The 27,420-nt window shown below is 41.4% G+C and overlaps 1 protein-coding gene across 1 annotated transcript in view; it reads left to right on the top strand.

Moving 5' to 3' along the window:
* The window catches only part of LOC133616908 (neural cell adhesion molecule L1-like protein), a 161,900-nt gene that overhangs the window by 125,917 nt on the left and 8,563 nt on the right, over positions 1-27,420 (top strand). The window lies entirely within an intron of this gene.

The raw sequence follows: 27,420 nt of genomic DNA, 5'->3' as shown, positions 1-27,420 counted from the left end.
TCCGAAGACACACCGCCAGCAGAAATCATTAAAAAACTAAACTCAGTTGACAGTAAATCGTCGTTGTCGCAATTGTTGGCTATGACAAGCGGTAGAAAATGGATGGATGGATGGACTTTAAACCATAACCAACCATGCATGACTATAGCTATTGTCTCAAAGTAGGTGTACTGTCATGATCTGTCACACTTATTTTGAGTTTTCTGCTGTTTTCCTGTGTGTAGTGTTTTAGTTCTTGTCTTGAGCTCCTATTTTGGTGGCTATTTGTCTTTTTTTGGTATTTTCCTGTAGCAGTTTCATGTCTTCCTTTGAGCAATATTTCCCGCATGCACTTTGTTTTAGCGATCAATAATATTTCAGTTGTTTTTATCCTTCTTTGTGGGGACATTGTTGATTGTCATGTCGTGTTTGGATATACTTTGTGGACGCCGTCTTTGCTCCACAGTAAGTTTTTACTGTCGTCCAGCATTATGTGTTTGTTTACTTTGTAGCCAGTTCAGTTTTAGTTTCGTTCTGCATAGCCTTCCCTAAGCTTCAATGCTTTTTCTTAAGGGCACTCACCTTCTAAGCATTAGACACCTTTTTACCTGCACACTGCCTCTCGCTGTTTCCGACATCTACAAAGCAGTTAGCTACCGGCTGCCACCTACTGATATGGAAGAGTATTACACGGTTACTCTGCCGAGCTCAGCACCGACACTCAATAACAACACAGAATTTGCAGACTATAATTACTGGTTTGCAAAAAATATTTTTAACCCAAATAGGTGAAATTAAATAATCTCCCACGGCACACCAGACTGTATCTCACGGTACACTAGTGTGCCGCGGCACAGTGGTTGAAAAACACTTGACAAGTGCAAGTGCACCCAAAGTTGTGGCCATCGAGTATCAGAATCAGAATCAGAATCAGAATCAGCTTTATTGTCATTACGCAAGGTAACGAGATTGAGGCCATTCCATACAGTGCGATGTGTGCATGCTAGAAAAACAATGTGCAAATATATAAAAATATTAAAAATGTAGAAGTGCAATGAATATGGTGTGAAATGAATATATACATGAAAAAAAAACAAAAAAAAACAGGGTGGTTGGTGGAATGGGTTATTGCACCGAAGAGAAGGCAGTTATGAGGGACAATGGGGCAGTCCGTTCAGGATGGTTATGGCCCTGGGGAAGAAGCTGTTCTTTAGCCTGTTTGTTTTGGTTTTAATGCACCTGTAGCGCTTCCCAGAGGGCAGCAGGTGGAACAGGTCAGAGCCAGGGTGGGTGCTGTCCTTGATGATGGCACTGGCTCTGTTGAGGCAGCGGGAGGTGTAGATGTCCGTCAGAGAGGGGAGAGGGCGGCCGATGATCTTCTGAGCCGTCTTGACCACTCTTTGCAGCCTCTCCCTGTCTGCTGCAGTGCAGCTGCCGTACCATACCGTAATACAGTAGGTCAGCAGGCTCTCGATGGACGAGCGGTAGAAGGTCAGCAGCAGGTCAGGCTTCAGGTTGTGTAGCCGCTGCTGAGCCTTCTTGATGATTGATGTGGTGTTGACTGTCCAGGAGAAGTCATTAGAGATGTGGACTCCAAGGTACCTGAAGGTGTGGACCCTCTCTACACGCTCGCCGTTGATGTAGAGGGGGGCAGGGTCGGTGCTGCTCCTTCTGAAGTCGACGATGATCTCTCTGGTCTTGCTGGTGTTGAGAGCGAGGTTGTTCTCCGAAGACCAGGCCGTCAGCTTCAGGACCTCCTCTCTGTAGGCAGCCTCGTCACCCCTGGAGATGAGCCCGACCACTCTGGTATCGTCGGCGAACTTGACGGTAAGGTTGTCACTGTGGGCCGGAAAGCAGTCATGGGTGTAAAGGCAGTAGAGGAGGGGGGGCTCAGCACACAGCCCTGTGGGGAGCCGATGCTCAGCGTGCAGGAGGATGAGAGGTGCGGGCCAAGTCTCACATTCTGGGGTCGGTCCGCTAGGAAGTCCCTTATCCAGGCGTTTGTGAGAGGGGGGAGGCCAAGAGTGTCCAGTTTATTGCAGAGTCTGTCCGGGATTATTGTATTGAAGGCAGAGCTATAGTCCACAGAGAGCATCCGGACGTAGCTCTGCTGCTGCTCCAGGTGGTTCAGAGCAGAGTGGAGAGCAACAGCGATGGCGTCCTCTGTGGACCTGTTCGCCCGGTATGCGAACTGGTGGGGGTCGAAGTCTGGAGGGATATGGTCCTTGATGTGCTGGAGAACAAGTCGCTCGAAGCACTTCATGATTACCGGAGTGAGGGCCACTGGTCGGTAATCATTCAGGCTGGTGATGGGAGACTTCTTCGGCACCGGGATTATTGTAGATGACTTCAGGCAGGATGGGATGACTGCCTGAGCCAGGGAGAGGTTGAAGATCCTGGTGAGGGGGGGAGCAAGCTGGTGGGCGCACGTCCTGAGCACCTTTCCAGGTACTCCGTCTGGTCCGGTAGCCTTCCTGGGGTTCACAGCCAGGAGCACTCGTCTGACACTGTGCTCCTGTACAGTGAGTGGAGTGGCGCCGGAGCCCGGTGGGGGCGGGGGCAGGGCTGGAGCAGATGAGTGTCGCTGGGGGGTTTCGAAACGGGCAAAGAAACAGTTAAGCTCCTCTGCCAGTGTCGCACTCTGATCCGCAGTTGTCATATTGCAGCCTCTGAAGTTCGTGATGTCATGAATGCCCCGCCACACCTCCCGTGAGTTTTTGCTGGACAGATGGGACTCTATGCACCTCCTGTGGTCCGCCTTTGCTTTTTTAATCCCTCTCTTCAGGTCGGCTCTAGCAACACTGTACAGTGCCCTGTCCCCTGACCTGAAGGCTGCGTCGCGGGCCCTGAGGAGTGTGCGGACCTGGCTGGTCATCCAGGGTTTCTTGTTGGGGTAAACCCGGATGGTTTTTTCCACAGTCACATTCCCGATGCAGAACTTTATGTAGTCCAGCACCGTTCCTGTGGCTGTCTCCAGCTCCTGTTGTTGGAAGAGGTCCCAGTCTGTGTGTTGGAAGCAGTCCTGAAGTTTGGGGAGTGCATCGTCAGGCCAGGTCATAACAGTCTTTGTGATAGGCCTGGCCTGGCGTCTGATGGGGGTGTAGGTAGGAGAGAGCAGGAGGGAAAGATGGTCTGACTGTCCAAGCTGGGGGAGGCGTGTAGCTCTGTACGCGTGCTTTATGTTGGTATACACGTGGTCCAGGGTGTTCTTGCCCCTTGTAGAACACTTCACGTGCTGGTAGAACTTAGGGAGTACAGTCTTCAGATTGGCCTTATTAAAATCCCCTGCTATGATATGAACACCGTCGGGGTGGGCCCGCTGCTGTTCGTTGACGGTGTTCAGCAGAAGAGAGAGCGCTGTGTTTACTTTGGCGTCCGGTGGAATATACACAGCCGTGATGATAACAACAGACAGCTCTCTCGGGAGAAAAAAAGGCCGACATCTAACAGACATGTACTCCACGTCCGGGCAACAGTGCCGTTTAGTGATTGTCCCGTTGTTGCACCAGTTCTCATGCACGTAGATACAGAGCCCCCCTCCTCTGCTCTTACCGGAGTCCTTAGTTCTGTCCCGGCGGAGCAGAGTGCGTCCGGCTAGCTGCATGCTAGCATCGGGTATTTCCGGGTGAAGCCAGGTTTCGGTGATAATCATAGCACAACAGTCCCGAACATAGCGGTTTCCAGCAAGTTGTAACTCCAGGTCGTCCATCTTCTGTACAAGGGATCTGGCATTAGAGAGGAACAGGCTCGGTAGAGGTGGCTTGTGGGGTTGTTTCCTAAGCCTGAGCAAGACGCCGGACCTGCGGCCACGCTTCTGCTTCCTCTCCCTCCTCCGTCTGCGCCGTCTCCCAGACCCGACAACAAACCACGGAGAGCCCTGTGCTCTCGCTATGTCATCTGGGATGTTGTGCTCGTGGTGAAAGTCGCTCGAAACAGATATCTGGTGCGAGTTACCAATATCCAAGAGTGACTGGCGGGTGTACCGGGTGTTTGCAGTACAGGTGGTGCACAAAAGGAAAAAAAACATGAAGAAAAGAAGGAAGAAAGAGCACTGAAATGGAGAGCCGTAAGCCGCTGCGTCTGTGCGCGCCGCCATCTTGGATTTTTTACACGTCCACTCTTGCGTATAACCGTGTCACTATTATTATTCCACCACTTTTTCAGCACCGTGGACAGCGTTATGTCAATATACAGTCCAATTTGCGTATAACCCTGTCACCATTATTATACCACCACTTTTTCAGCACCATGGACAGCGCTATGTCAATACACAGTCCAGTAAGAGCATTAATGTTTCAAGGCTGTAGTGCAGGGTCAGAGTTCCTAACCTGTGCCATTCACAGCCGGAAAAGGATCAATGAGTCATGCAGACTTGAAAAACACATCCAACTGCACCAGCCATCTGCTACTGCAGGCTCTCAGTCATTAGAGGACAGAGGGGGGGGGGGGCTGCAGCGGGCCGCAGGATGAACATGGGGGAGATGCATTGGGTCATTTGGCAAAAGAGGTGGTAGTATTCAGTTTAATGCGCTATCAAAGTCAGTTTGTTTGTGTTGCAACACAGTTAAAAACAAGTTGGGAAAGAAAATGTTGGCAATCACTCAGTAATAATCGTACACTCACGCAGGAATTGGTAATTAACCTCAGCAAATACTTTTTTTAATGTGTAATGTTACAGATATGCTGATATATTTTCTTTTGAGTAGTGCTATCCAATGATTACTTCTAATCAGCTTTACCACACTTTTTAAAGCTGGATTATTTATGATTAATCACAGGTTATTACTCACTTAACTTAAACAAAAATTGGACACATCCAGGGACATTTTTAAATGCTCATCTTGAATGCATGTCATTTATTTAATAAAAACTTAACAGTTTTACCCAAAATCCAGTCAGGGTGTATTTTGAAGTGAACAGTTTCCTGACTCATCTTTGCACTGACATATGCACTGACCTGATCACTGACCAACTGCTCCATCTTTCAAATCATCCTCCGCGGTTAAGGTAAAGGAGAATGTACAGGGATTAATCTGCGTATATACATCATTAATACAATACATACATAAGTTAACTTGTTATTTTTGACAGCCCTACTTTTAAAACAATTTTTTTTTTGTTAATTGCATTTTAAAACACAGAAATACAGTTACCTATAATTTATTCATTTATTAACACCATACATCTTTATTTTGTATATTTTTTCTTATTTGTACATCAAATTATTTGGATGTTATTGTTGTTGTTTTTTCAATAGAAATCCATTTGTTTTGACTATGTGAACATTGCAGTTTGTAACTATATTACATATAGGGATGTCCGATAATGGCTTTTTGCCGATATTCGATATTCCGATATTGTCCAACTCTTTAATTACCGATACCGATATCAACCGATACCAATATCAACCGATATATGCAGTCGTGGAATTAACACATTATTATGCCTAATTTGGACAACCAGGTATGGTGAAGATAAGGTACGTTTTAAAAATAATAATAAAATAAGATAAATAAATTAAAAACATTTTCTTGAATTAAAAAGAAAGTAAAACAATAAAAAAACAGTTACATAGAAACTCGTAATTAATGAAAATTAGTAAAGTTAACTGTTAAAGGTCCGTACTATTAGTGGACCAGCAGCACGCACAATCATGTGTGCTTACGGACTGTATCCCTTGCAGACTGTATTGATATATATTGATATATTATGTAGGAACCAGAATATTAATAACAGAAAGAAATAACCCTTTTGTGTGAATGAGTGTGAATGAGTGTAAATGGGGAGGGAGGTTTTTTGGGTTGGTGCACTAATTGTAAGTGTATCTTGTGTTTTTTATGTTGATTTAATATAAAACAACAACAAAAAAACAACAACAAAAAAACGATACCGATAATAACAAAACCGATACCGATAATATCCGATATTACATTTTAACGCATTTATCGGACATTTCTAATTACATAGTATGTTATTTTAGAAATAGTAGATGCATATTATAAAAATAGATTACATTTCAAGTGACATTTTATGTTACTTTTAGATGTTTTTGTTTATTTATTTGTAGTATATTTTTGTTTTAGGGATTTGACACCTTACGCTTTGGACAATTCTAAATACATGTCACACATTGTATTTCAAATACTGCCACTCAGTGCAGATAGAAACATTCAGTATTGTCATACAGGAACTAACAACACATTGTATTAAAATAACCAAAAATGAATGTGCCTTCCAAGCCAAAAACAGACTGTTTTCCTGAATAATTGTTTCTGAATTGTTATTGTTCATGCTGATACGCTGTCACAAAGAAGAATTGACTGAAGTCTTTTCGAGCTTGCGAGCGCTGCTTGCACACACACACAGCCGAACAACAATACAATACAAACCACCTTAAATAGCCTTTTTCCGAGGTCTTTTTTTCCCATTCCGAACCTAGTGACTCACAATTACGTGTCCGCTGCCGATTACATTCCTGTGACTCTCGCCAAGACGATAATTCAATAGGAAGAAAACGGCTTGTCTTGGGTGTCTTCAAACTGTTCATGCGCTCTAGCTCCGAGATGTGATAAGAAGGTTTCTGTGGCCCCGAAGCAATTTGTTGGCATGAACGTGATGCTGGCCAGCAGCACCGACTATCTCACTGCTGTGCACACACTGAGATGGATGAAACACACTTTGGGGAGCTTTAGATATCGTTTTCTTCAGTGAGCTTTTACCCTTGGTGGAAGTCATTGTATGACACAAGGTATTGCTGAGCTCTGACTGTAGTCCCAGCGGAACAACAGGACCATGTCGGCTTTGGTTCTGGTCCACCTTCGCCGTTTCTGCCGTATCTGAATTTGCAACAGGTGTTTTGGTGTGTGTGCTCTATACTGCTGTGTAACAATTTGTGAGGTCTCTGGTTTATTTTGGACAATGACAGGAGAATATGATAATATTGACATGTTATGTTGCCTGTACTAGATAATATGCAACATTATTGGCCTTGGCAGTAAGTCTACCATCATCAGAGGTGGGTAGAGTACCCACAAATTGTACTCAAGTAAGAGTATCCTTCATTTAGAATAATGTACCTCAGGTAAAAGTAAAAATTACTCATCAAAATTATTACTTGAGTAAGAGTAAGTAAGTATTCCGTGAAAAAAAGTATTGGGTAACTTATGAGTAACTTTTGATTTATTTAGTAGATATTTTTTTAATGGTTTTTAATGGACTACAATTGTAGTTGATGTAAGCATGTGTGTAAAACATAAAAATCATATACAATTTATTGCAACATGTTTTTTCTAGTTCGAAGTGAAATTATTGTAGGGTGAAATGTAAACAACTCTACTGCCACAGATGATAGCACATGATATAAATGTTTTTTTTTTTACTATTTTGAAAGTAATCATTGACGATTTGTGCTGCCTTGTCTCTCGTAATGACACGTTTTACAGTCAGTACATTTATATGCTCTTAATTAGTCTCATTAATCAAATAATTCAGTTTCTTGTATTTTCACACCTACATGTGGAGTTTGAGTTTCCATGCTCTTATCTCTAAAGTGACTGATGGCCATACACAGTGTGCCTCACGTACACTAGGGGGCGATGGCGGTTATGTGGGAATGTAAATATGATAGAAGAATAGAATGCTACATGCTAATAAGCTAGCGCTAGTAACTTTCAAGTTCCAGATCTAACAGACAACTACACATTTTCACTGCTGTTTAGTGTCGTTGGTAAAGTTTTCATGTGTTGAAATGACACTTGTGGTTATAAGGATCATCAGAAACATACAAATACATATTTTTTTTAGTCAACTGTTTTAAAAGGTTTTTGCTCGCTAGTTGTCTCAAACAGCCGGGATGTGCTGGTGTCATATCACGTAATTAAAGCGTTTTATTTCATTGATTTTAAAACGTGTGCTATATGACAACTTAATGTCCCACATAATGTTTGTAGTTAAAGTTAAAGTTAAAGTACCAATGATTGTCACACACACACTAGGTGTGGCGGAATTATTCTCTGCATTTGACCCATCACCCTTGATCTCCCCCTGGGATGTGAGGGGAGCAGTGAGCAGCAGCTGTGGCCCCGCCCGGGAATATTTTTTGGTGTTTTAACCCCCAATTCCAACCCTTAATGCCGAGTGCCAAGCAGGGAGGTAATGAGTCCCATTTTTATAGTCTTTGGTATGACTCGGCCGGGGTTTGAACTCACAATGCATGAAAAAGTAGAAAGGAAAACAGGTACTTTTGATCTCATTGTCATTTATAAACATTTATAGTGCATGCTCAACCCAGCAGTACAACAACCAATGTTGTGATAAAGATAAGGAGGAAACTGCTTTTTTTCTGGACAATATATGAACAATATTACAAATTAATTGCTGATAAAAGATATTATTGTCAGCATTTCTAAACCAAATTTAACATTGATGTAATTATAATATATAACAATGATAATAGTAATTATCCAAGTAACCCTTTCATGTCCCAATCGGGCCGCATGTCTGTGAAGGTTGTGTTGCCCAGGACGCGGAAGGACAGAAAGAAAACAAGCCTGCAGATAAAACCATTTTTTTAATCTTTAGTTTCAGCGTAAAATACAAAAAAAAAAAGCGTGCGTGGATCTCATGTCAAGCTTAGTGTAGCATAAATGTAAAGAACGAAGGCAGTAGCATGGAGCTGGCCTGACAAACTAACAGTAGCAGAGACTGTAACAAACGTAACTGTCATTATGGACAAACAAAAATCACCCGCAAGGCCTGGCGGGGTGAAACGGACATATAAAGTGGAGTGATTAGTGATGGCAACAAGTATTACCACTAATCATAAAACGGGGACAGGTGAGGAGAATGGCGCTCGGTGAGTGGCTACGTCACCGCAGGACGACACATACAGGAAGGAAGAACCAAAATATGAGCGCTTGACAAGAACTTTGTCATGATCCGTGGCCCGGATCATGTTTTGTTTAGTCATGTTCTGTTTAGTTTTGGACTCCCTCAGTTCCTGTTTTGTGCACCCCTGGGTTTGTTTTGGTCAACATGGGTGCTGACTGGTTTCACCTGCCTCTGTTTAGTGTTCGGCACGCTCAACTGCTGCCGTGCACTGATCAGATTGCTATTTATTCACGTTGTGCGCCACACTCGGTCTGGCTTCCTTATTTGCAGTATGCAACAAGTTACGTTGGTTTATTGCTGGTCTCGATTCCTGATTCCTGTGCTAAGTTGTTGCCATAGTTTCCCGTGTGATCGGCATGCTTTTCTTTCGTTTGTTTCCTGTCTTTTGGTATTGTGTAGGATTTACGACAATAAATCATATCCTACCTGCACGCTTCGTCCGGAGTGGTCCGTCTGCATCATGGGAGAACAACCCCCGCAGTAACATGTGACCCCCACATGACAAACTTAACACTAACCTACAGTAGTTTATAAGCTAAATTATTATGGAGTGGATTTCACTTGGCCATGCCGCGATCTAACAAGTCTGAAAGTACAAACCCCGTTTTCATATGAGTTGGGAAATTGTGTTAGATGTAAATATAAACGGAATACAATGATTTGCAAATCATTTTCAAACCATATTCAGTTGAATATGCTACAAAGACAAGATATTTGATGTTCAAACTCATAAACTTTATTTTTTTTTGCAAATAATAATTAACTTAGAATTTCATGGCTGCAACACATGCCAAAGTAGTTGGGGAAGGGCATGTTCACCACTGTGTTACATGGCCTTTCCTTTTAATAACACTCAGTAAACGTTTGGGAACTGAGGACACACATTTTTCAAGCTTGTCAGGTGGAATTATTTCCCATTCTTGCTTGATGTACAGCTTAAGTTGTTCAACAGTCCCGGGGTCTCCGTTGTGGTATTTTAGGCTTCATAATGCGCCACACATTTTCAATGGGAGACAGGTCTGGACTACAGGCAGGCCAGTCTAGTACCCGCACTCTTTTAGTATGAAGCCACGTTGATGTAACACGTGGCTTGGCATTGTCTTGCTGAAATAAGCAGGGGCGTCCATGGTAACATTGTTTGGATGGCAACATATGTTGCTCCAAAACCTGTATGTACCTTTCAGCATTAATGGCACCTTCACAGATGTGTAAGTTACCCATGTATTAGGCACTAATACACCCCCATACCATCACAGATGCTGGCTTTTCAACTTTGCGCCTATAACAATCCGGATGGTTCTTTTCCTCTTATGTTCGGAGGACCAGCGTCCACAGTTTCCAAAAACAATTTGAAATGTGGACTCGTCAGACCGAAGAACACTTTTCCACTTTGTATCAGTCCATCTTAGATGAGCTCAGGCCCAGCGAAGCCGATGGCGTTTCTGGGTGTTGTTGATTAACGGTTTTCGCCTTGCATAGGAGAGTTTTAACTTGCACTTACAGATGTAGCGACCAACTGTAGTTACTGACAGTGGGTTTCTGAAGTGTTCCTGAGCCCATGTGGTGATATCCTTTACACACTGATGTCGCTTGTTGATGCAGTACAGACTGAGGGATCGAAGGTCACAGACATAGCTGCTTACGTGCAGTGATTTCTCCAGATTCTCTGAACCCTTTGATGATATTACCGACCATAGATGGTGAAATCCCTAAATTCCTTGCAATAGCTGGTTGAGAAAGGTTTTTCTTAAACTGTTCAACAATTTGCTCACGCATTTGTTGACAAAGTGGTGACCCTCACCCCATCCTTGTTTGTGAATGACTGAGCATTTCATGGAATCTACTTTTATGCCCAATCATGGCACCCACCTGTTCCCAATTTGCCTGTTCACCTGTGGGATGTTCCAAATAAGTGTTTGATGAGCATTCCTCAACTTTATCAGTATTTATTGCCATCGTTCCCAACTTCTTTGTCACGTGTTGCTGGCATCAAATTCTAAAGTTAATGATTATTTACAAAAAAAAAATGTTTATGAGTTTGAACATCAAATATGATGTCTTTGTAGCATATTCAACTGAATGTGGGTTGAGAATGATTTGCAAATCTTTGTATTCGGTTTATATTTACATGTAACACAAATTCCCAACTTATATGGAAACGGGGTTTGTAGATAACGCCATATAAGTAGATGTTCGACATGCATCTAAGTAAAGTTATGTAAGTACAGTTGCGACATCTTTACATGAATATTCGCAATGCTACATAATGTATTTAGCTAACACTGCAAAAGCAGATTTGCGACACTTTTACATGAATCTTTGATTGAATGTCGACATGCTATGCACGTTTTGGAGTACATTTTCAACGTCTTTACATGAAACCGGTAAATAATAAATTGTGCATTTGAATGTTTGATAGTGTATGGTGTAGATTAGACTTAGACTTAGACTTAGACAAACTTTATTGATCCACAAGGGAAATTATTCCACACAGTAGCTCAGTTACAAAGGATGGAAAGGGTAAGGATATATATATATATATATATATATATATATATAAGGATATATGTATATATATATATACAAGTACAACCCATTTAAGGATGGAAAGGATAATGCAGGTATAACGTAGATTAAAAAAGGACCATAGTGGCAATATCAAATATAACATATATGTAATATTTACATATTAAATATGCAGTATATAATATCCATCCATCCATCCATCCATTTTCTACCGCTTGTCGCTTTTGGGGCCGCAAGGGGTGCTGGAGCCTATCTCAGCTTATATTATATTATATTTTTTATATAATATATGCAATATATTACAGGTGTTTCTCACTCGCTACTAGCAAGGCTCCGTTTGTGCAACTTCTGTGTGTAAGCTAACAGTTGCGCCTCCGCCCACAGAGACAAAGATTGTGGATGACTGATTTGATTTGATTTGATTTGATTTGATTTAGATTTACTGGTCCCCATTGGGGAAATTCTGACCAGAGGGTTCATTCAATTCTGCTATTGAATGAACCCGCTCAGGTGCTAAGGGCGATGCACAGAGTGAACCCTCCGTTACCCTTTTTGAAAGTGGCATGACAATTTATATCGAGTTAATTTGAATTTATCTTTAAGCTGACCACTGATGACACAACTGCCCTCTTGTGAGGCGAATAGGCCATTATTCTCTAACCACTAACTAGGCCAGCTACTCAGTGGCCTAGTGGTTAGAGTGTCCGCCCTGAGATCGGTAGGTTGTGAGTTCAAACCCTGACCGAGTCATACCAAAGACTATGAAAATGGGACCCGTTACCTTGGCACTCAGCATCAAGGGTTGGAATTGGGGGTTAAATCACCAAAAAGGATTCCCGGGCGCGGAACCGCTGCTGCCCACTGCTCCCCTCACCTCCCAGGGGGTGAACAAGGGGATGGGTCAAATGCAGAGGACAGATTTCACCACACCTAGTGTGTGTGTGACAATCAATGGTACTTTAACTTTAACAAAAAAAATTACGTCAGGAGGTTGCCTACAACCGCAGTTGTCAATACTGATCACAGAGCCAGACAATTATTTACTTTCATACACCGTGTATTTAGAAACATTAACTTAGACTTAGACAAACGTCATTGATCCACAAGGGAAATTGTTCCACACAATAGCTCAGTTAGAAAGGATAGAAAGGGTAAGGATGGAAAGGATAATGCAGGTATAAAGTAGACTAAAAATGTACCATAGTAGCAATACAAAATATAACATATGTAATATTTACATATTATATATACAGTATATATTATATACTGATATACTATATAATATTTGTATATAATATATACAATATATAACAGGTGCTTCTCACTCGCGACTAGCGAGGCTCTGTTTGTGCAACTTGTGTGTGTAAGCTGGCGGGTGCGCCTCCACCCACAGAGACAAATATTGTGGAGGACAAAGAACAATTAACTTGTTTTTATTTACGATTTACACAACGTGCCAACTTCCCTGGTTTTGGGTTTTGTACAAACAGTCTGCTTTTTTAGATTTTACTATTTGAGTCTGGTCACAAAAAACACAAAAATATCCCCTTAAAGGGGAACATTATCACCAGATGTAAGCGTCAATATATACCTTGATGTTGCAGAAAAATTACCATATATTTTTCTAACCGATTTCCGAACTCTAAATGGGTGAATTTTGGCGAATTAAACGCCTTTCTAATATTCGCTCTCAACGTGACGTCACATCGGGAAGCAACCCGCCATTTCCTCAAACACCGAGTCAAATCAGCTCTGTTATTTTCCGTTTTTTCGACTGTTTTCCGTACCTTGGAGACATCATGCCTCGTCGGTGTGTTGTCGGAGGGTGTAACAACACGAACAGGGACGGATTCAAGTTGCACCAGTGGCCCAAAGATGCGAAAGTGGCAAGAAATTGGACGTTTGTTCCGCACACTTTACCGACGAAAGCTATGCTACGACAGAGATGGCAAGAATGTGTGGATATCCTGCGACACTCAAAGCAGATGCATTTCCAACGATAAAGTCAAAGAAATCTGCCGCCAGACCCCCATTGAATCTGCCGGAGTGTGTGAGCAATTCAGGGACAAAGGACCTCGGTAGCACGGCAAGCAATGGCTGCAGTTTGTTCCCACAGACGAGCGAGCTAAACCCCCTGGATGTCTTGGCTCACACCGTCCCTTATGCCACCGAAGATGATCAAGAGAAGAATATTAACCCTAGCTTCCCTTGCCTGCTGACATCAACTCCAAAACTGGACAGATCAGCTTTCAGGAAAAGAGCGCGCATGAGCGTATGTCTACAGAATATATTAATTGATGAAAATTGGGCTGTCTGCACTCTCAAAGTGCATGTTGTTGCCAAATGTATTTCATATGCTGTAAACCTAGTTCATAGTTGTTAGTTTCCTTTAATGCCAAACAAACACATACCAATCGTTGGTTAGAAGGCGATCGCCAAATTCGTCCTCGCTTTCTCCCGTGTCGCTGGCTGTCGTGTCGTTTTCGTCGGTTTCGCTTGCATACGGTTCAAACCGATATGGCTCAATAGCTTCAGCTTTTTTTAGGGATATTGCGTGATGGGTAAAATTTTGAAAAAAACTTCAAAAAATATAATAAGCCACTGGGAACTGATTTTTAATTGTTTTAACCATTCTGAAATTGTGATAATGTTCCCCTTCAAAATACATTATTACATGTTTGGATGCTGGCACAACTGAGCTTATTTTAGTGCGACATGTCGTCAAACTGTGGAGGAGTTCAAGTACCTCGGAGTCTTGTTCACGAGTGAGGGAAGAGTGAATCGTGAGATCGACAGGCGGATCGGTGCGGCGTCTTCAGTAATGCGGACGCTGTATCGGTCCGTTGTGGTGAAGAAGGAGCTGAGCCGGAAGGCAAAGCTCTCAATTTACCGGTCGATCTACGTTCCCATCCTCACCTATGGTCATGAGCTTTGGGTTATGACCGAAAGGACAAGATCACGGGTACAAGCGGCCGAAATGAGTTTCCTCCGCCGGGTAGCGGGGCTCTCCCTTAGAGATAGGGTGAGAAGCTCTGCCATCCGGGAGGAGCTCAAAGTAAAGCCGCTGCTCCTCCACATCGAGAGGAGCCAGATGAGGTGGTTGGGGCATCTGGTCAGGATGCCACCCGAACGCCTCCCGAGGGAGGTGTTTAGGGCACGTCCGACCGGTAGGAGGCCGCGGGGAAGACCCAGGACACGTTGGGAAGACTATGTCTCCCGGCTGGCCTGGGAACGCCTCGGGGTCCCCCGGGAGGAGCTGGATGAAGTGGCTGGGGAGAGGGAAGTCTGGGCTTCCCTGCTTAGACTGCTGCCCCCGCGACCCGACCTCGGATAAGCGGAAGAAGATGGATGGATGGATGGATGTCGTCAAACTAGTATTAAACTTTTGTGGGACTTGTAGGGTATAATTATTATTTTTTTTTTTTTGCAAAATGGCTTTTAACAAACATTATTGATCCTCCAGGGAAATAGTTCTACACAGTAGCACAGTTACAAAGGATGGAAAGGGTAATGATGGAAAGGATAATGCACACAAGGGCACAAAAAGAGGGCGAAAACAAAAGGTATAAAGTAGACTAAACATGTACCATAGTAGCAATATAAAATATAACATATATGTAATAATGATGATAATAATAACAATTATATTAAGCAACTACATGGCAAATTGAGCTGTTTTTAAATATGTTATTTATTTTTCTCAAACTGCTGTGTGCTGGAAATTGTGAAAAGCACTCGCTTTGCATTTCGGTGTCAGTTTTAGGGAATATGACACTACAAAGTGTCTCTAGATAAGACACAGCTCCTTCAAAACTGTGACGGCTCACTCCTTTTATATTGTCAAACGTTTGAATCTCAATATTTATTCAGCACCAGTGTACGGCTGCAGGGAGAATTGGGATTTGAGGAGAGAAGTTAGGCTGCTCCTATCTGTTTAGAATGCCTCTCATGCGTGGTTTCATGAAGCTGTTCTGACTGCCATCCCCCCAGAGTGCCCTTAGCCCGACTATGATGTTGTTTTCCTGGCTTTAAAGCTGGATCCGGGCCGCTCTTATGCCCTTTGAGTCTCTGAAGTCAATAAGCCACCCACTGGTATGCCACGTGTCCTGGGAGCTGACAAGTGGTAATTGCGCTTCAGACGATTTCTCTTAGGAGACAGCTCTCTGCTGCCTTGCGCCGCTGTCCACTGCAAGCTCAGCAGGTGTCGTAGCTCGGGGTCCGCTGCGAGCCATCAGCGTCGGTTCTATTCCCCACCCCCGCCCCCACGATCCTCGTTCCCTGTTTCTTGACGCTTTCTTACTGGAGGTGGCCACAGATGCGGAATGTTGCTGTTGAAGCAGCTTTAGGGTGTTTTTGCTTTTAGTCCGTGGAACCTCTAAAGTGGGACATATTCCTTTCTGGGACTCTGGGCAGATTGGTTTGAGACTGCACAGGCAATGTTTAATAGGTAACCACACTTGATAGTGACATGTAAATACAAAAAACCCAAAACCAGTGAAGTTGGCACGTTTTTCGTAAGTAAAAACATAATACAATGATTTGCAAATCCTTTTCAGTTGAATAGACTGCAAAGTCAAGATAGGTAATGTAAATAATCATTAACTTAGAATTTAACACATTTTCAATGGGAGACAGGTCTGTACTACAGGCAGGCCAGTCTAGTACCCGCAGTCTTTTACTATGAAGCCACGCTGTTGTAACACGTGGCTTGGCATTGTCTTGCTGAAATAAGCAGCGGCGTCCGTGATAACGTTGCTTGGATGGCAACATATGTTGCTCCAAAACCTGTATGTGTCATGATCCGTGGTGGGATCATGTTTTGTGTTATCGGTTTGTTTTGGACTCCTTTTAGTTCCTGGTTGTTCACTTCCTTGTTTGTTTTGTCACTATGGTTACTTATGATTTTCACCTGCCTCTCTTGTTTGGGACACACCTGTGTCTAATCATCAGAGACTCTATTTAAGCCTGCCTTTTCTGGTCACTCATTGTAGCTTCGTTGTTTGCTCCATGCAGCTGTTACGTTTGACTTTCCTGATTCTTGCTTCTGGGTTTCCTGTGCTAAGTTTTGTCTTAGCTTCCGCGTGCAATCGACACGCATCCTTTTTGCTTGTTTTCGGTTGGTCTATGATTTATGACAATAAATTATCTCCTACCTCACGCTGCCGTCCGGAGTAGTCCGTGTAGCATTGGATGAACGATCCTGCAGCAAGCTGCAACCCCAAACCGTGACAGTATGTCCCTTTCAGCGTTAATGGTGCCTTCACAGATGTGGAAGTTACCCATGCCTTGGGCACTAATACACCCCCATACCATCACAGATGCTGGCTTTTGAGCTTTGCGCCCAGAGCAATCTGGATGGTTCTTTTCCTCATTGTTCCGGAGGACACGAGGTCCACAGTTTAAAAAAAACCCACACTTTTCCACTTTGCATCAGTCCATATTAGATGAGCTCGGGCCCAGCAAAGCCTGGGTGTTGTTGATAAATGGCTTTTGGCTTTGCATAGTGGAGTTTTAACTTGCACTTACAGATGTAGCTACAAACTGAACTGTTTTCTGAAGTTTTCCTGAGCCCATGTGGTGACATCTTTTACACACTGATGTCGGTTTTTGATGCAGTACCGCCTGAGGGAGCGAAAGTCACGGGCATTCAATGTTTATTACGCTTACGTGCAGTGATTTCTTCAGATTCTGTGAACCTTTTGATGATATTACGGGCGAAATCTCTAAATTCCTTCCAATAGCTCGTTGAGAAATGTTGTTCTTAAACTGTTGGACAATTTGCTTATGCATTTGTTCACAAAGTGGTGACCCTCGCCCCTTCTTTGTTTGGGAATATCTGAGCATTTCATAGAAGCTGCTTTTATACCCAATCATGGCACCTACCTGTTCCCAATTAGCCTGTTCACCTGTGGGATGTTCCAAAAAAGTGTTTGATGAGCATTCCTCAACTTTCTCAGTCTTTTTTGCCACTTGTGCCAGCTTTTTTGAAACATGTTGCAGGCATCAAATTCCAAATGAGCTCATATTTGCAGAAAAATAACGTTTTCCAGTTCGAACGTTAAGTATCTTGTCTTTGCAGTCTATTCAATTGAATATGGGTTGAAAACAATTTGCAAATCATTGTATTCTGTTTTTATTTAGAATTTACACAATGTACCAAATTCCCTGGTTTTGGGTTTTGTACAAACAGTCTGCTTTTTAGATTTTACTATTTGAGTCTGGTCACAAAAAACACAAAATATCCCCTTAAAAACAAAATACATTATTACATGTTTGGATGCTGGCACAACTGAGCTTCTTTTAGTGCGACATGTCGTCAAACTAGTATTAAACTTTTGTGGGACTTGTATGGTATAATTATTTAATTTTTTTTTTGCAAAATGGCTTTTATTACTTATTTTACAGCCCGTGTGTTCCACCATAATTATGTCGTTTTAAAAGGAGCACAAAAATGAACCTTTTGAAGAGTTACCATTTTTCCTCATCTTTTTATGTGTCGCTAAATACGTGTCATAGTGTTTTTCAATTTCACACAGCCCTGCGGTCTGTAAAGCCTCTCGCTTTCATGATTAGGGAGGAGGAAGGTAATTTGACAGTTTTGTTGCTTTCTCTTTTTTGTAACACAACTTGGGTCAGACGACACATCATTGTCTTCCTTGCCTTTTAATTAGTCTGAACTATATTTAACTTGGAGACAAAAACACACCTTAAGAATTGTTATTTTTATTTGAGTGCTTATCATGGGCATTTGTACATAAACTAGAAAATATCCACAGAAATGTTGCCCTCTGTTTTGTGAACCTCCTGTGACTTTGCTATTTACTTTAAACTATTTATATAGGAAATCGCCCATGATGATAATAGCAAGCGTGCTAACCAAATGTACCGGAATAAGAACAAAATGTGCCTATACAGTTCTTTAGTGTCTGTACCCGGACAGTTAGTGTCCTTACATCATGCATGCATTTGTAATTTAATATTAGCAAACCAGTGTTATATTTGTAAAATCTGAAAGTACAGTAAATGACCAATTCGGCAAAATTATTCTCAAATATCGAGGCAGATATTATTGCTTCCAAATCAGTTCAATGTAAAGATTTGATGAGGAAATATAATAAAAAGTGTTTTCAGTAGAGATGTCCTGATATTATTGGCCGATAAATGCTTTAAAATGAAATATATGAAATTTTCGATATCGTTTTTTTTAATTATCAGTATCGGTATCGTTTTTGTTTTTTTGTTTTTTGTTTTTTTTTGTTTTTTTTTTATTAAATCAACATAAATAAACACAAGATACACTTACAATTAGGGCACCAACCCAAACCCCCCCCCCCCCCCCCCCCCCCCCCCCCATTTACACTCATTCACACAAAAGGGTTGTTTCTTTCTGTTATTAATATTCTGGTTCCTACATTATATATCAATATATATCAATACAGTCTGCAAGGGATACAGTCCATAAGCACACATGATTGAGCGTGCTGCTGGTCCACTAATAGTACTAACCCTTAACAGTTAATTTTTACTCATTTTCATTAATTACTAGTTTCTATGTAACTGTTTTTATATTGTTTTACTTTCTTTTTTATTCAAGAAAATGTTTTTTATTTTATTTTATTAATTTTTTTTTAAAAGTACCTTATCTTCACCATACCTGGTTGTCAAAATTAGGCATACTAATGTGTTAATTCCACGACTGTATATATCGGTTGATATCGGTATCGGTTGATATCGGTATCGGTAATTAAAGAGTTGGACAATATTGGAATATCGGATATCGGCAAAAAGCCATTATCGGACATCCCTAGTTTTCAGTTCAAGGATTTAAGGAACTTTATTGTCATACGTACCAGCACACATGAGAAACAAGAGATGGCACCAAATACAAATACATGAGATCCCAGATTTAGCCCAATGAGTATCACAAGAACAATAATATGTACACCATCCATCCATTATCTACCGCTTATTCAATAATTCAAATAGAATAGGGTATGAATACAGTACCTTATAAATAGCACAACATAATAATAGAATATAATCAGAATAAAATAGATACAAACATAGAATAGATTGTGATTATGTCGTGCAGATAGAGTGTAAAAACAATGATCGCAAAGGAAACCAAATACATTTGCATACAGTAGAGTTCTTGTTAACAACGTGTGGACCAAAATGGATGAAAAAGTAGTGAACCACCACGAAAAAGTGTTTTTTTTTTAAAATTTATATTATTAAATTTTCTGAGAGAATCCAAGTTCCGAGTCCAATTCTAAGCTGATTTGGCCTCAATGCAATACAGCGGAATTAAAAGCCAAAGAGAACATGTTTTACTGTACTGTGGAGAAAAAGAAAAAAAAACCATGTAAAATAAAGTAGCAGAAGTAATAGTCAAAGTATTGTAATTGTATTATGTCAACACTGAGACTGTCAAAGTTAGTGTGTTAATGCTTGCGATTAATCACAAAAAAAATATCACGACAATCATCTATTATTGAAGATGAATCACACAATTAATCTTATTTATTTTGACCACTTTACCTTAAAGGAGAACTGCACCTTTTTGGAAATGTTGCCCATCATTTACAATCCCTATGTGTGACAACAACACTCGTGTCTTTCTCTGTTTTGAACGTTCTAACCCAAATGGCCAAAAACTGTTAGCAAGAGGTAGCTAACCCTACAGGGAATAGGGATTGACTTATTTTACATATAAAACCACTTTGTGAAGTGAAGTGAAGTGAATTATATTTATATAGCGCTTTTACATAGTGAAACCCAATATCTAAATTACATTTAAATCAGTGTGGGTGGCACTGGGAGCAGGTGGGTAAAGTGTCTAGCCCAAGGACACAACGGCAGTGACTAGGATGGCGGAAACGGGGATCGAACCTGGAACCCTCAAAGTGCTGGCCGAGCTATATCGCCCCACCCCAACTTAAAAGAATGTACAAAAACCTCCAAGGTTTTACATACATTTGTAATGCTTTAATAGGCATATTCACAATAACATGGCTACATCAATTTCACAGAGCGCGTAACAATAGACGCTACTTCTGTTTACAACAACAATAGCATGGTGAGCGTGTTCATTGTTTGCTACCACTAATCATGCATAGCAAACTTCAATGAGATACAACAACAATGACCATTTTTGGGCAAAGTAGGATCCAGAACCTTATCTTTTAGAGCATGAATGTATGGAGAATAAGCTTAGAAGCTGGGTGTTAAGCAGACCCAGCTTACCTCTTGTTAGTGTCTCTGTGAGCAAGGTGTTGTATTTTCACTATGCTACAAAAGTAGTTGCTTGCAATAACGATGACGCTACAGCTTGGTTAATAAGCAGGTCAGCATTGTTGGCTGTTTTTGAATGTTTTTTTGGGTTTTTTACGAGGGAATTAATTACAGATGGAATAAATGAAACCCCATTACCTGCTTTGTTAGCTGCATCATACTAGAAGTTATTTTACTACTTAGAACTCACAGAAAATGCATGTTCTTGTCTCACCTTGCAATCATTAATGACAGTCAGAATACAATTTAAAAAAAGTACAGTTCCCCTTAAACCACGGACGGTTGCTATACGATCAAAGATCAGGTCAATGCGTGCCTACATTGTAGCAAAGATGAGAGGGTTAGACTGTGACTTCAAAATACACCCGAATAGACTTTAGATAAAACCAAGTTAATTTGCATACAAAATGTTTAAAATATTATCTAAAAGCAAAACACCTTCATGAGGCAGCCACTAGCAAGAATCAAGGACACTGCGGACGACAAACCAGGTACTACAACGGCAATGTTGTCCACTGCAATTATTCACCATTTATCACATTTTAAAGGTGGTATTAATCTGGCAAAAAATGAATTGTTTGACAGCACTAATTAGAACTGAACTGAATCAGTATAAACATCATTGATAATTATGATTAGTATGAGTCAGTGGAACCTTGATTTACAAACGTAATTGGTTATAGTACGTGGTTGACGGACCAAAAAGTTTGTATCGTGACGCAGAGTTCCCCATGAGAATCAATGTAAACATGAATAATTGGTTCTAGCCTTGACAAAAGTCGCTATTTTAGTAAAAAAAAAAAAAAAAGCACACTTTGTAGACACTGTATGTGTACATATATATATATATATATATATATATATATGTATATATATATATATATATATATATATATGTTTCGCAGGTTTATCTGCTCTTCAGGGGATTTGATGAGCAGAGAAACCTGCGAAACAGGCTTGTAGGGATGCAATAGCAAGCCTGTTTCGCAGGTTTCTCTGCTCTTCAGGGGATTTGAAGAGCAGAGAAACCTGTGAAACAGGCTTGTACAGATATATATATATATATATATATATATATATATATATATATATATATATATATATATATATATATATATATATATATATATATGTTTTTCAGGTTTATCTGCTCTTCAGGGGATTTGATGAGCGGAGAAACCTGCAAAACAGGCTTGTAGGGATTTAAATAGCAAGTCTGTTCCACAGGTTTCTTTGCTCTTCAGGGGATTTGAAGAGCAGAGAAACTTGCGAAACAGGCTTGTGTGTATATATATATATATATATATATATATATATATATATATATGTATATATATGTATATATATATATATATATGTTTCGCAGGTTTATCTGCTCTTCAGGGGATTTGAAGAGCTGAGAAACCTGCGAAACGGGCTTGTAGGGATGAAATAGTGCCCGCGTTTTTTCCTGACTTAACGTATATTCCGCTCTACCCCGGCATTGAGCACAGTATAACGGATAAACCACAGAAACCTCCACTATATATATATATATATATATATATATATATATATATATATATATATATATATATATATATATGTATGTGTGGGAAAAAAATAACAAGACTATTTCATCTCTACAGGCCTGTTTCATGAGGGGGGGTACCCTCAATCATCAGGAGATTTTAATGGGAGCATTCGCCTACCATGGTTTATATAGGGCACATAGGGCACCATGGTATGCGAATGCTCCCATTAAAATCTCCTGATGATTGAGGGTACCCCCCCCTCATGAAACAGGCCTGTAGAGATGAAATAGTCTTGTGATTTTTTTCCCACACATACATATATTGCGCTCTACTACGGTATCGAGCACTATTTTTTGGATAACCTTATTAAGACATATATATATATATATATATATATATATATATATATATATATATATATATATACATATATATATATATATATATATATAAACCAATATATATATATATATATATAAACCAACACAGCATTACAGTAAGTTTTAAGGTCAACACACACACACACACACACACACACACACACACACACACACACACACACACACACACACACACACTGAAGTCACCGCTAGCTTTAGCGCAAACTAGCAGTGTGAGGCTATCCTTCATCGGCTTGTGTCCTGGTAGTTCTTTCTCCTTCGCTGTAGTAAAGGTCCCCCGCTGTGGTATCGTTTTTGGTCACACAACATTTAAAGACATGCTGCGGAACAAAGCCGCCTTTCGTCGATAAAATCCTTGAAATAAAGGTGCCTCATGCCGGAGGCTAACCAGCTAAAATGCTAGCTAAAACCCGAAGCTATACAACGAGACTGTGAGAGTTTGGACACATTTAAAGCGTTTCTGGTCACACAAGGTGCGACAATTTTGGAAATAAAGACATCATCGAAGCTCTTCGGTATGGCCGGTGTGTACAGGATGTAAACAGGATGTGACGTAGCCTCTTCAAAATGGCCGTGTCCGTGTGTGCAGGGAGTGTGTCTCGCAAAATGAATGAATGAATGAAGCATTCGTACGCATTCTGGATGAAGTCCGATTAATATTGAACTGGTGGAAGAAACCCCTTTAGGTGGTGCATACTTGCCAACCCTCCCGGAATTTCCGGGAGACTCCCGAAATTCAGCGCCTCTCCCGAAAACCTCCCGGGACAAATTATCTCCCGAAAATCTCCCGAAATGCAGGCGGACTCAGGTCCATGCGGACCTGAGTCCGCTTTCCCACAATATAAACGGTGTGCCTGCCATATCACGTTATAACTGTAGAATGATCGAGGGCGAGTTCTTGGTTCCTTATGTGGGTTTATTGTTAGGCAGTTTCATTAACGTCCTCCCAGTGCGGTAACAACACACAACAACAGCAGTCACATTTTGGTCTACCGTAAAGCAGTTTGTCTGCCGTAAACAGCAATGTTGTGACACTCTTAAACAGGACAATACTGCCATCTAGTGCATTTGATGAAAGCACTTTTGTGCGTGCCACACAGCAATGCGTCATCAGAGAGGGTGTTCAGCATGGTTAGTAAAATAGTGACAGAGAATAGAACAAGGATGGACCATTCAACCCTTAACTCCACAAGTATATGTGTAAATAAATGAACACTGAAATTCAAGTATTTCTTTTATATATATATATATATATATATATATATATATATATATATATATATATATATATATATATATATATATATATATATATATGTCTTAATAAGGTTATCCAAAAAATAGTGCTCGATACCGTAGTAGAGCGCAATATATGTATGTGTGGGAAAAAAAATCACAAGACTATTTCATCTCTACAGGCCTGTTTCATGAGGGGGGGTACCCTCAATCATCAGGAGATTTTAATGGGAGCATTCGCATACCATGGTTTATATAGGGCACAGAGTGGGTGTGTACAGGCTGGCGTAGGGGCGTGGTGATTGGCTCATGTGTTACCTAGGAGGTGTTTCCGTCTATGGCGGCATGCTGTTACAATTTCGCTGCGCTTGTTGAGGGATGACAGGTCTGGACGGTAAATAATAAACAGTTTCTCTTTCAAGCATAGGTTGCATCTTTTATTACCACTATTGTAAGGTGTGCTGGATGCAAGAATTTGCCATGTTATTGAATATTCAACATTATTGTCTTTGAGGTCCCAAATGTGTTTGCTGAGTTCTGTGGTATTTTGCAGGTTTTTGTTCCTGAAAGAAGCCTTGTGATTGTTCCATCTGGTTTTGAATTCTCCCTCGGTTAATCCTACATATGTGTCGGATGTGTTAATGTCCTTGCGTATTACCTTAGATTGGTAGACAACTGATGTTTGTAAGCACCCCCCGTTGAGAGGGCAATCAGGTTTCTTTCGGCAGTTACAGCCTTTGTTGGTTTTGGAGTCGCTCTGTCTGGGGGCAGACGGCTCATTTGCAATTGTTTTGTTGTGGTTTGAGATGATTTGTCGTATATTGTTCATGCAGCTGTAGCTCAATTTAATGTTGTTCTATATATATATATATATATATATATATATATATATATATATATATATATGTGTGTATATATATATATATATATATATATATATATATATGAAATACTTGACTTGGTGATTTCTAGCTGTAAATATACTCCTCCCCTCTTAGCCACGTCACCTCCCGAAATCGGAGGTCTCAAGGTTGGCAAGTATGAGGTGGTGCGAGAGTTAGAAAGTGGCAAAGGGCGACTCGACTCAAACTGGAGTCAATCCGGAGTCAATCTGGAGTGTTTTGTGTTCCCATTCAACCAACGGCTTTGGAACTTGAAGTGACCACCGTACTCCCAGTTTGACTAATTGCTCTAAGTTTCCTTGGACAGCTTAAAAAAAGGAAAGACCCAAGTGTGAGGAAAAACCTTGAAACTAAATCCAACCTGTCTGCAAGGTGCCCAAACCCTCCTCCTCCTTGCACCCCATGTTTCTGTGCTGCCCTGGAACCAAGTCAGTACGGGTCAATGGCAAGACAAAAGTAATTACTCTATGCCCTCGTGATGTGCCTCCACTCCATCACTCCCCAGCTTCTTGTGGGGGGGCCGCAGGTTGCACAAGCAGCTGAGGCCCACTCGGACCAAACGTCCCGAAGGAGCTCCGGCTCAAAAGCGCCGAGCCTTTATTTCCCCTTCCTTTTTTCCTCCTTTTTTTATCACCGCATTCAAAGTCACTGTGGGCGGGCAGAGGCGTCTGCGGCATTACACCGCTTCCCTTTAACGGCCACTTATCTACACTGCGCTAGTCATCAGCCAAAGGAGGTTTGATAAGAGTTGAAATGCGGACCGCATGTGGCCTGCATGGCAAAGCAGCCTCGCGGAGTAGAATAGAAGAAGAGAGAATAGATAAGATTGCTTATTAAAAAAAGTCCACATGAAGGAGGCCTTGTTTGAAATCTTCTACGCCGTCTTTGTGCTCAAAAAGGTGTTGGACAAAAGATGGGCCAATCATTTATAGCACAGGTGTTCACGTTATGGTGAATGACGGTTGCTACTTAACCCAACAAACTTACTCCTATATATTTGAAAAAGTCATTGCAAGAGACGTTCTCACCTGAAAAATGAATGCAAATTGATTTCATGGATACTAAGGGCCTGATTTAATAAGATCCAAACACCACACGCTGAACAGCGTGTGCAATCTATTAAAGGGGAACATTATCACCAGACCTATGTAAGCGTCAATATATACCTTGATGTTGCAGAAAAAAGACCATATATATTTTTTTAACCGATTTCCGAACTCTAAACGGGTGAATTTTGGCGAATTAAATATTCGCTCTCGGAGCGATGACGTCACAACGTGACATCGCATCGGGAAGCAATCCGCCATTTTCTCAAACACCGGGTCAAAACAGCTCTGTTATTTTCCGTTTTTTCGACTGTTTTCCGTACCTTGGAGACATCATGCCTCGTCGGTGTGTTGTCGGAGGGTGTAACAACACGAACAGGGACGGATTCAAGTTGCACCAGTGGCCCAAAGATGCGAAAGTGGCAAGAAATTGGACGTTTGTTCCGCACACTTTACCAACGAAAGCTATGCTACGACAGAGATGGCAAGAATGTGTGGATATCCTGCGACACTCAAAGCAGATGCATTTCCAACGATAAAGTCAAAGAAATCTGCCGCCAGACCCCCATTGAATCTGCCGGAGTGTGTGAGCAATTCAGGGACAAAGGACCCCGGTAGCACGGCAAGCAATGGCGGCAGTTTGTTCCCGCAGACGAGCGAGCTAAACCCCCCTGGATGTCTTGGCTCACACCGTCCCAAGATGATCAAGAGAAGAATATCGACCCTAGCTTCCCTGGCCTGCTGACATGAGGGTATGTCTACAGAATATATTAATTGATGAAAATTGGGCTGTCTGCACTCTCAAAGTGCATGTTGTTGCCAAATATATTTCATATGCTATAAACCTAGTTCATAGTTGTTAGTTTCCTTTAATGCCAAACAAACACTTACCAATCGTTGGTTAGAAGGCGATCGCCGAATTCGTCCTCGCTTTCTCCCGTGTCGCTGGCTGTCGTGTCGTTTTCGTCGGTTTCGCTTGCATATGGTTCAAACCGATATGGCTCAATAGCTTCAGTTTCTTCTTCAATTTCGTTTTCGCTACCTGCCTCCACACTACAACCATCCGTTTCAATACATGCGTAATCTGTTGAATCGCTTAAGCCGCTGAAATCCGAGTCTGAATCCGAGCTAATGTCGCTATAGCTTGCTGTTCTTTCCGCCATGTTTGTTTGTGTTGGCTTCACTATGTGACGTCACAGGAAAATGGACGGGTGGTTAAAATCAGGCACTTTGAAGCTTTTTTTAGGGATATTGCGTGATGACAAAACTTTGAAAAATATAATAAGCCACTGGGAACTGATTTTTAATGGTTTTAACAATTCTGAAATTGTGATAATGTTCCCCTTTAAATAGTGTGTACTATTGGTAGGTGTGTTGTGTGTAAAATAAAAAAAATGGTAAAATGGGTTATACTAGTATAGCGCTTTTCTACCTTTAAGGTACTCAAAGTGCTTTGACACTATTTCAACATTCACCCATTCACACACTGATGGCGGGAGCTGCCATGCAAGGCCCTAACCACGACCCATCAGGAGCAAGGGTGAAGTGTCTTGCTCAAGGACACAACGGACGTGACGAGGTTGGTAGAAGGTGGGGATTGAACCAGGAACCCTCAGGTTGCTGGCACTGCCAT

Source organism: Nerophis lumbriciformis, linkage group LG01 (assembly GCF_033978685.3).
Source record: "Nerophis lumbriciformis linkage group LG01, RoL_Nlum_v2.1, whole genome shotgun sequence".
NCBI classification, from domain to species: domain Eukaryota; kingdom Metazoa; phylum Chordata; class Actinopteri; order Syngnathiformes; family Syngnathidae; genus Nerophis; species Nerophis lumbriciformis.
This window is presented reverse-complemented; position numbering and strand designations above follow the sequence as displayed.